This window comes from Thermobia domestica, chromosome 8, assembly GCF_964235325.1.
Source record: "Thermobia domestica chromosome 8, izTheDome1.hap1.1, whole genome shotgun sequence".
NCBI classification, from domain to species: Eukaryota; Metazoa; Arthropoda; class Insecta; order Zygentoma; family Lepismatidae; genus Thermobia; species Thermobia domestica.
The window spans coordinates 33,989,790-34,001,185 of record NC_137461.1 but is presented as its reverse complement, the minus strand read 5'-3'; positions in this window follow the sequence as shown (position 1 = coordinate 34,001,185).

The following is an 11,396-nucleotide window of genomic DNA, read 5'->3' as shown; positions in this document are numbered from 1 at the left end:
TGTATAATTGGCAAAGACATGTATGAGGAAAATTTCATGTCAAAAATGTAGGAAACAAGAACAATCAAACGAAAATAAAACTTTCATATCCATTTAGCAGCATTTTGTTTTACTCACTCTAATTTTCGTATTTATAATTCTTTTCCTATGAAATTTACCACAAATATACATCTCTCGATTATACACATAGTATCAGTATTAAAAGTACTCTGTAAAATCATTTTCAAATTATATCCTTACAAAAAGACAGTTATAGATATGCGACAATTATTTTGGACATGAGTGTATATCAGAACATTCTACCTCTAAAACTGTTTGTGCTAATTCTAATATTTTTTTCGAAGAAGCCTTTTCGTTCGTAGTTTTCCAACATGTTCCAAGCTCTCCTTTAATGAATGAGTCAAATTGTGCAAGTGTTCCTTCTCCGTCCGGACAGCCTCAAGCTAAAGCTGCATCCCTATCACCTGAAGAAATAAGACCACTCCCTAGCTATGGATTATTTTCATCTGGAAACGGCAAAGGCCGCCGAGTTAAAGACAGAGCTCGAGTGTTAACCGACACACCAGAAAAAAAATAAAGAAAGGAAAAGAAATGAAACAACAAGAAGAAAACATTATGGTTCATTTACGTGAACGAAAGGAGAACCTAAACCAACACGAAGAAAATCTTGGGGGGAAGCTTCAGATTCGGAAGACCTTGAAGCCGTAGAACTCGTAACTGATGATTCATTAGACGAGTTAAAGGATTTACGAAACGAAATTTTAGTAAGTCAACTGGAAAATGAAAACATAAAGAAGGATGCTTTTCTTTCTATTGTAGTTTGGGGAAAGAAGTTGATCAAGCATTACTGGGAAAATATGTACAAAAATGAGTGACTTTGCATACACTCTTCAGTATTAGACGAAACCAGAGAAAATTTGTGATACATGTTTCACATTCTTGGAAGATTCTGAGGATTTTTATCTTCCTTTTGAGGACATGAAAATAAAAGTACCTCAGCCCAAACAAACTTCAAGGTTCATAATCTTGGAAGTTGAAATACTATGTGTTTCCTGTTAAGTTTGGAGGACATGGTCTTGATTAGAGCGTTCTTTATGAGAATATAACATTTGTGAAGTATAGACCTTTCATGGAGAGAGATCGTAATTTGATATTCCTTTGAAATGGTTAAATATTTCAATATATGTTTTGTAGCTTTCTTTTCTCCCTTTAGACATAAGTATTCTCAATTTCTTAACTATTGGCGAAATAAAGTTCTTTTGTACTAATGCATAGATAAAATATGTGTGTTGGGTTTCATACTACTCGATAGGTAAAACAATTATCTATATTTAATGTGTATTATTAGATAAATGAATACAACAAACGTGTTTTAGAGTCTCAATTTAATTATCCTTACACCTGTATTCTAGTATACGTATAATATACAGTTATTTAACAACAAATAGAACCACTTGTACTTAGTTTAGTTTCAGGTTTCAAAGTGTCTCGAGGCACTGTTCATCATTCACTGTTTCAAGGTACATCACTCTTATGTATTTGGGACATTTAACAGTGTCTTAGAACACAGTGTATTCTAGAAGCAACATAAGGAAAGCAAATTTTATTTTTTCTAAATAAATGCTCAAAAGACTATTGCACACTACCATGCTTTCAAGTACATGCATGGATTAATCATTATTAAGAAATTGGAGATTTTAAGAACAAGCGTCCCAAGGTACAGCACCTTTTCTATATACATACATACGTACATCACACACACACACACACACACACACACACTGTGTGTGTGTGTGTGGATCACGGGCGTCTCTGGCGGGAGGCCGTCTCTCAAGTATTTTGTAGAGAAGATGAAATGTATCAATGCTGAAAGTACTATATGGCATTCTGATCAAGTGGAAGTTTATCTCTTGTTATGTATTAGATTAATGTGATTGAAATGCCTGAGGGACGTGTGACACTTTCAAGGAAAGATATTAAAAAAAAAAAACAAAGCCTACACTTCTTAGTTATAGTCAAAGAAGTTTCGGCTGCACCCACACGCTTTTTGCACTGCCTAAGAGCAACAATTAGAAGGAAGACTAGAGAAAAGAAAAAAATGTATATAAAATTGGTGTGCTAATTAGAAGGGAAATCTACAAAGACAGGGAAGTATACAATAGAAGTAAAGATGACAAGAAGAATTAAAAAGAATTGGGAAATTTGAATGATGTATGTAAATAGAAAGATAGCAAGAGAGAATTACTGTGACAATAAAGAAACTAAAGACGGAAACTAGCCTTTAGTAAAAAACACAAACCAACCGATGCTAGATGTCCACTAAAACCATGAAGTTTCTAGCTTTCATAAGGACAGGGCAAAACTGATGAGCATCTGTAGAGAATAGGCGCGTTAAGGATGATGAGTATGCGTATAAACGAAGACAATGCAAAAAATAGCATTATATATTTCTTCTGTACACTTTTAAAATATATGGTTGCATATGACAAGAAACTGCTATGCATCATGGCTTAGCACACTACCTTCACATAGCACTACAGTTCATCATGGCTTTCTTATGCGGTATTAGTTAGTTAGAAGCACATATTGTACATTATGTACACAGATCACACAGCCCAACGATTATGTATTTCCACCTTATTACCGATGTCACAGGTAAGATACTCATATATTTTGATTAGTTATATGCTCCTCTTTTTCAAAAATTTTACGAACCTGTGGTTCCGCGTTCTGGACCAACCACCTGCGGTCAATGTACGGTCTTAAACAGTCTTGTTTCAAAATATTACATACTTTTAATTTTATAACTTACATTATAACGTTCAAAATTGTAATCGGAACGGAAGGAAGAAAACATTTTGCTTTCAGTTAAAAGAAAAAGGATGAAATATATAAATATATACTGTAGTGCATTGAAAATGGAAAATATGTAAGTATAATATATCTTAAAATTATAACGGAAAGTTTTAAGTCAACAAACTGTTGATAGATTTCCCTAATGTATGCTTGAACATGAATAATTATTCTAATTGGTAACGAAAACAAGTACATTTTGCCGTCAGGATTTAGTGTTTACATAATAGGCATCATATTGTAATGGACGTAAAGATGTTAGAAGAACTATTTTCTCCAGTCTTTTTGTGTAGAACGTACTCGAAGTTGGTTGTTTCTCGTTTTGTGTTTGACTTTCTTCTATTAATATTCTTTGGGCATTACTGCTGTATCGCCGGATCAATTTGAAAATCAAAACAAGTGCCAAAATGTACTGCATTCGGTTATATTTGCTTGGATTACATTATGTTAGTATAAGGATCCATAGTAGTAGTAGTAGTAGTTGTTGTTGTTGTTGTTGTTGTTGTAGTAACGGTTAGAAGCCCCTCAGGGGTTGGTTGGGTTCTGTTCTCGACATGAAATAGGCAAATTAAAGACTTCCAAAAATTTTTCTTTACATTTTAGAATCTATGGATCCATGTAGTAAAACAAAAGTACCTCTCCGCGAAATTGTCTATCGGCCTCCACATGCAGTGCCGCTTACATCAAAAAATACAACCACTTTCTTAATTTTTACTATTTCTCTTACCTGACTTTCACTATTCTTCTTCACAAACAAATAAATTCTCCAATTCAATCGGTAAATTTCCTAAAATTGGTCCGGCGATACAGCAGTTAATCCATTCTTTGTATTTAAAAGAACAGCAAAATTTACATTAAATTGAAATTATTGTTATTATTATTATTATTATTATTATTATTATTATTATTATTATTATTATTATTATTGTTATTATTATTATTATTATTATTATTATTATTATTATTATTATTGTTATTATTATTATTATTATTATTATTATTATTATCAGTGGCGTATTTACGATTTTGCTTCGGGAGGGGCTTTGCCTTGAAATGTGAAAATTCTGCACGATATTTCATTTACTTTACTATACTAAAGTAAGATTTCGGGGAGGGCTTAAGCCCGGAAGCCACGCCCCTAAATACGCCACTGATTATTATTATTATTATTAAGAATCACAAATCACTTCTGCACTAACATGCATATTCCAGTAACAAGATTTGACAACACTGGTTTAAAAAAATATTGAGGAGTCATTGTTCTACTTTCCGCCCATAGAGAACATTATTGCGAAAAATTCCATATTTGCAGCCAATTGCGACGAAAATTCTCCTTATCCTTTTTTGGAGAAATTAATGTCTAAAAATCTCACAAAATGGGATTTTTCCCACGGGTTGACATAATTGTAAATATTTACGAAAATTATGTTAGAACAATTTTCTTAAACCTTAAAGGGAAGGTCCAATCTTTAGTTCTTGTTCTCTTTAGTACTCGTAGATCTATTTGAACGAATGCTAAGTTCGACATCCAGACTCGACAAGATTTCTTCCATCGTCAGCCCCATCTATCGTGTTGCTATATATATTTACTTTGGGGAAAGTTTATGATACAACTTGTGATTAAGGAATCCTATTTGAAGCTATTCGACTGTTAGTTGTAGTCGAAGTCACATGGTGAAATTTCTAAAGAACTTCCTGGATGAAGGTTGTTTTAAGGTGTGTGTGAGTATGAGTCTTTCAAAGTGATTCCTACAGAAAATGATGTTCCACAAGATAGAGGACTAGCTCAGGAGAGTAATGCTCCCGGAAGTAGGAACGGAAAACACAGTTCTGATTGGTTGGAGTTATCTATGTCTCAGCATTCAAATAGCAGAATTCAGACGATTCTTGTTGTCGGTCCTTGTGGCCGAGTGGGCTAGCGCAATATGCTAGTAATGAGAACCACTTTTGGCGTGAGTTCAAACCCGGCCCGGGAAATTTTTTTAACATTTTATTTTACATTTTTATAACAGATTTTAAATTAAAATAATACGAAAATGATACACAAAAATGTGATTTACTTACTTTTGTGCAGATAAGTAATAGTAGTAGTAGGAACGGGTTAGAAGCCCCCAGGGCTCGTTTTGTTGCCCTTGTACTCCATGATATAAGGCTCGTTTTGTTCCCCTTGTACTAAATGATATAGATTTTGTGACAAACTTAAAACTACTAACTAGGATAGCGCTAAAACAGCTGGCTAGAGTAGAGCGCGAAAAACATACTTCCGGGAGTATTAGTCTCCCGAGCGGGTCGTCAAGATAATGCTCTTTGCGTCATATTTCCATGTCGCCATAAACAATGTTCTCTCACAGATCCAAAGTCCTGAATACGGCCTGTTTTAATTCGACATTCTTGATATTTAATACCACTTAAGATACCTTCGCAGAACTACTCGACAGCTTCAATCGACATTAAATAGTCTTTTTTGCTGGTTGAACGAGACACTTTTCTTCGATTTTCTGGCGAAAAATCACAGTGTATACACTTTTACCGCCAATGAAATTGTCTTGTTGACATGGACTTAAATCTCGGCAACACTCGTCTGACATTTGTTAACACGATCCGAATTTTTGGTTTAACTTTTAATTGCTGCGTAACTTGGGCACCATATATTCGTAATATTAAATACACTTGTCTCCGAGCTCTGACTTTACTTCGTGTACTTTTCCACCGCACCTGGGGTGCTCATTGTATTATTTGGTTACTATTATATTTTCTACTCTATTTCAGTCCAAGTTAAACTACGCTCAACAAAATTTATTTCTATTGTTTACGTAATTTTCAAAATACTAAACATTTACTGTTTGTTTACAAAAATGTCAAACATATACAAAACATTACTAGTAATATTTATTATTCATTTTTAAAATATATTACATTTACGTACTTTGTTAAATGATTATTATTTCCTTACTAAATTATATGATATAGTTATTGACTAATAGTATAACAGTAGTAGTAAAATATATGATAGTATCGTAGTACCTTGTATGTGTGATATTTAGCACTGTCTTCTACCTTGTCTCTTACGTACTTTTATATTATATGTAAACTTTTTTTTGTTACAAATACAGACTACGAAATTTAGCAACATTACTTCAGATATTTGACACAAGCAAGATTATTTGATAATGTGGAAGTATTGTGTTTAAATAGCATGTCAGTTTTTAAGTTTTCATTTATTTTTTCTAAGATATACATTTATTCCTATCACTAGCACTACAAAAAATAGAAAACAAAATCATTTATGTAAATACACTTGTTCACAATATTAATATTTTCAAAAGAAATGACATATTATACTAAAAATATTTCAGGTAAAAGTTTTCAAAATCATTCATAACCCATATACTTTATTAAACACTCTCATGTTTTAAAAATAATATTTCAATCTTAGCAATACGTGAATGCACTACATTTACGACACAATTTATGTGCCACTTAAGCTGACCTTAGAAGTCTGCCACCGACAAAAAATATTATGGTACCCCTACCACTACTGGTGAGTGGTGTCAACAAAGGCTTGAAGAAACATGTACTACGTAGAAAGAAATAAGGGAAGCCCAGAATCAAAGGTTACATAATAGAATCTATGAGTGAATGTTGTTAAAAAAGACTGGCATACCCATTGTTAGTTGTTCTATATAACTTTTTAAGGATTACTTCGTAGAATTCTGTAACTATTCTCACAAATAAACTCACGATATAATTATCTTCGATTATTTTTCAGAGCCAGGCGTTATTCTAAAATGGATTATTAGATGTTAAAACAAGGCTGTGGTATCTCCCCAAATATTGGCTAGGACGCCTTGTGTTTATAAGATGGATTAGATAGAACTCTAACTGAAAATAATAATGAAAGCATGCATACAGGACTGTAGTAAGGTATTTAAATATTTTAATATTTACTTATTTTATAACATATGGGTACTTATAACATTTTGCATTTGTTAAAGTTGTTGATAGGCCTATTATATGCAGGGGTAAAAATAGGGGGACGCGGGGAAGCCGTTACCCCGCTTTCAAAAAAATATCTATGGCGTCTGCCCACTTCCTAAAAAGTTACAATGGGCAAAGGTAGGCATGGGGGACGGCACACAGTGGGGCCAAACACCCGTTTTACGGACAAAATTCTCGATATAGTATAATGTTGGTAGAAGAAACAGACGATGGTGTGCTCCCTTATATGTTGTTGTGGTGTATCATATGAAACCATTTGCGGAATGTTACGACTGACTGTACTCAAGATTTCGAGATATATCTTCGCAAACAGAATATTAAATTTAGCTGTGTGAACTTATGATGCATACAATGGATGATGCTTGTCGGAAATATCTAAATAATAATAATAATAATAAATTTGAGGAAGCCCGACTCTGTATAATATTGTAGAATAAGTAAATCATAGAGAAATAACATATACAAAAAAGTATGCTAAACACCCTACCTACCCTAAAAAGGTGTGTGTTATTTTATATCTTAATTATAATATAAAGAAACTGTACATTTATATCGGTGTTTTGATAAGTCCGTGACTTGGAAATCACAAAACATAGATTGCAGTCTTCATAAACGATTTTTGTATATTTTGAAAGTAGAAAAACAACTTGCTTTATTCATGTCGGGAAAAGGCTGTTCATTCTATTAACAACGGCGTAAAAAATATATATTCTTCTTTTATGTATAACACACTTTAAAAGTAATTTACCGGAGGAACTGAAAAGACAACTGTTTTTCAAAGCAAATCTAAACGAATAATCCTGTAGCTTCAGTACTTAGAGGAAGACGTTTCTTCTTTAGTTCGTGCCTCAGGAAAGGTATGTATGGGTCTGATGACTCGAGGATTTTATGGAACGCATCTTGATTGGTGGCTGTACGGGAACATTTCCTTGTGTAGTGAAGCCTGTAATCCTTATAATCTTTATGAAGAGTTTCTTGCGCTTCCTCTGAAAGTAACCCGATAGGCAGAGCTGCAGCTTGTATTATTTCGGCCCCATGTATCAATACTTTGTGCACTATGGAAGGCATATACGAGGGCTATCCAGAAAGTAGATTACGTTTTCGTCTGTGTCCGCTAGGGGCGGGGCTAGCGCGGCCATCTTGGGGTCAGAGCGTTGCGCAGCTCAGTCGGCATCTAGCCGTGCTAGTGAGAGGTTCGTGCTGTGCTCCGTTAAGATACTGTGACGGTTTGAAATGTCTGCGTTAATTGAAAATCCCGCGAGCTGCGAGGTGCGTGCAGTAATAAGGTTTCTGACAGCAAAAAACTGTAAACCGATAGAAATCTATCGGCAGCTGTGTGAAGTGTATGGGGACAACATTATCACTGAAGGTGGAGTGCGACAGTGGGTCATAAGATTTAAAAATGGCCGAACCAATGTTCACGACGAAGATCGAAGTGGGAGACCCAGCAAAGTGACTGCCGAACTTGTCGAAAAAGTCGATGTTAAAGTCCGTGAAAATCGAAAGTTCACAATAACGGAACTTTCTTTGAGTTTTCCACAAATTTCGCGAAGTTTGTTGCACGAAATCATCAGCGAAAAGCTTGGTTACCACAAGTTTTGTGCAAGATGGATTCCAAAAATCTTGACAGAGGACCACAAAAATCAGCGAATGGCTGCAGCGTTGCACTTTTTGGACGCCTACAATAAGGATGGTGACTCTTTACTCGATCGCATCGTTACTGGTGACGAAACATGGGTGAAACACGTGAACTGTGAAACGAAATTGCAATCAATGCAGTGGGGGCACACAGGTTCTCCCCAAAAACCCAAGAAATGCATGCAAACAATGTCGGCAAGGAAGATGATGGCGACTGTTTTTTGGGACAGAAAAGGTGTGATTTTGGTGGACTTCCTGGAAAGAGGCACTACAATAAACGCTCAAAGGTATTGCCAAACTCTGCAAAACCTCAGAAGAGCAATTCAAAACAAGCGCAGAGGAATGTTGAGCTCTAAGATCTTGTTGATTCACGACAACGCCCGGCCCCACACGGCAAATGTCACGCGTGAAGTTCTTGAATCTTTTCAGTGGGAGTTGTTTCCTCATCCGCCGTACAGTCCCGACCTGGCACCGAGCGACTTCCACCTATTCCCAGCAATGAAGAAGTGGCTGGCTATGCAGCGTTTTGATGACGACGAACAGCTGCAAGAAGAGGTAACGAAGTGGTTGAAGTCGCAGGCGGCCGAATTTTTCGACGAAGGAATTTCCAAGCTCGTACATTGCTACGATAAATGCCTTAATTTGAATGGTGACTATGTCGAAAAGTAGTATTTGTGTGTGGCTTTCATCTGTATATAATAAAATTTGTTTCCTATACTTTGTTGATTTTTTATTCCAAAACGTAATCTACTTTCTGGATAGCCCTCGTAGTACTACGGGTATAACTTTATAGCTAATTTAGCTGTTTCCGCTGTGTACAATTTAAATTTACCCAAATCAATTGAAGAGTGGCTGTTAATTACCTCCAGTATTATACCAAGCCGGTGAATCAAGTTTTCGTCTATGTGTGTAATCTCTGTTGTTAGAGAAAATGTCGGAAGAATATCCTGGAGGTATTTCCAGTATTCGCCGAACCATAACAACATCAACTTTATTCCCGAGCTCATTCATAAATCGTTGTTGGATGCGTCTCTTTGCAGCTTCTTTGATTGGGAGAGTATCTTTCGTAGTCCTCCACGACTTGAATTGTTGATTGTAGCTTAGATGTAGTACATATTCCATGAACTTGATTCGAGCATGAAGAGGTGAAATCCCAAGCTTCAGTCCTTTTTCATTAGATTGCTTCAGTTCAAGTTTCGATAAATCGTTCATCTCCGATGGGCGAGCCCCACAAATGAAGCAGTTACTTGCTGCAGATGTCTCACTAATATGTTGAGCAACTTTTCCGTCCAACATTGTCAAATGTAAAACATGTTTTACAGTGATACAGTTGGACCCTAGATTGAATCATGTTTCTTGCAAGTTCTTAATTTCCCTTTCAACCCTCAATTTCTCAGTTTTTATTATTTCAGGTGTCTTATGAATTGATACCTGAGTGAGCGACAGTGTCACGTCGAGGATTGATCCAAATCGATTTATCTTCATTCCAAGGTAGGGTTATTTGTAAGGCACAATAGAAGTCATAAATAAGTTAGCATCTGATTTCGCTTCACTTTCACTCGCAAACCGTTGAGAGAACTCGTTCTGGCCAGACGAGCCATCAAAGCCCCATTTTGTATGCATTGTCAGTGCCTGACAGTTCAACTTTTCTAATTCCTTCTCATTTATTGTTTCTGGATCCTTTCGGCTGTATGGTTAAGTAAACTTTGGAGCGGGACTTCTGCGGAGGTCTCGGTAATTTTGATATCATTAGGTTGACAATCTTCCTTTGCACGCTGGATTTTTTTTATAGCTGGGGAAAATATTGAACCCTTTTTCTTTTGTGGCAGCTCTGATTACTTCGTATTGATATTTGGAAAGCTTAGCCTGTGTAAAGATTGATAATGCAAAATCAGCACTGAAACTTTCCGATGTGTTTCCTGAATGCGATGAAGCAGCAGCATCTATTACGCTTTGAGAAGTGATGCTCTTAGGTCGTTATCTTTACGCCTTTTACTTCTCTCACAACAGTCTTCAAAACACTTTTTAAGCCTTCCAACAGGATCGGAAGACTTCGGCAAATGAGCATCATCACTGGGGAAACTAATCACAAATTCACCATTCATCCACTCGCGATACTTCTTGCGAAAATATGTTTTACTGTGATTAACTACTTTTAGTTTTTGTACACAATGCGGCAAAAATCTTTTCTTTATTTCATCACAAATTCAAGAAAGTTTATCTTCATGCATGTGCTGATATCATTCGCAAATAAAACACTCCACTGATCCACCTGCAAGTAGCACTTCACAAAGTTCGGCATATTGTACTACTTCTTCCATTATGCGGAAAGAGCGCACACTCTCACTGAAACAACTACTGTGACTACTGAATAGAAACTTCATGACAGCCAATTGACTTTATACTACTCGCTGCACACGGCCCTATTTATACTTTCTATTATGTTGCTCTACGGGAACTAGGTTTTCTTAACGCAGTCAGCCAGCTTACAACGGTACTATGGCTACATTTTACGGCATATTGTGATGCAATTTACAGAGAAAGTAGTTTACTACAGTAGTTTTATAAAAACGTTTTAATTAGAGCGGAGTTCAGCGGAGCTTTTTTATAAGCCTAGACATGTGTGCAATTAGTTGCAAAATTATCTATTTTGCTCAAATTACCCCTCCTATTTAACTTTTTTTTGGCGAACCAATTGTTTGTCGCATGCTTGCCTGTATTCACATCAATCACGTTAGGGCAGCTATTTTTTTTCCATAAAGCAAAACTGCGTTTTGCTTCTCAATAAACCTACGTAAACTCAACAAATTCAACATTGTTGCGTTTTAAATACAATTTACTAATTGCAAAAGAATGCTAATTGCAAAATCATTATCACAACCAGATTCCTCGGTTCATTTACTATA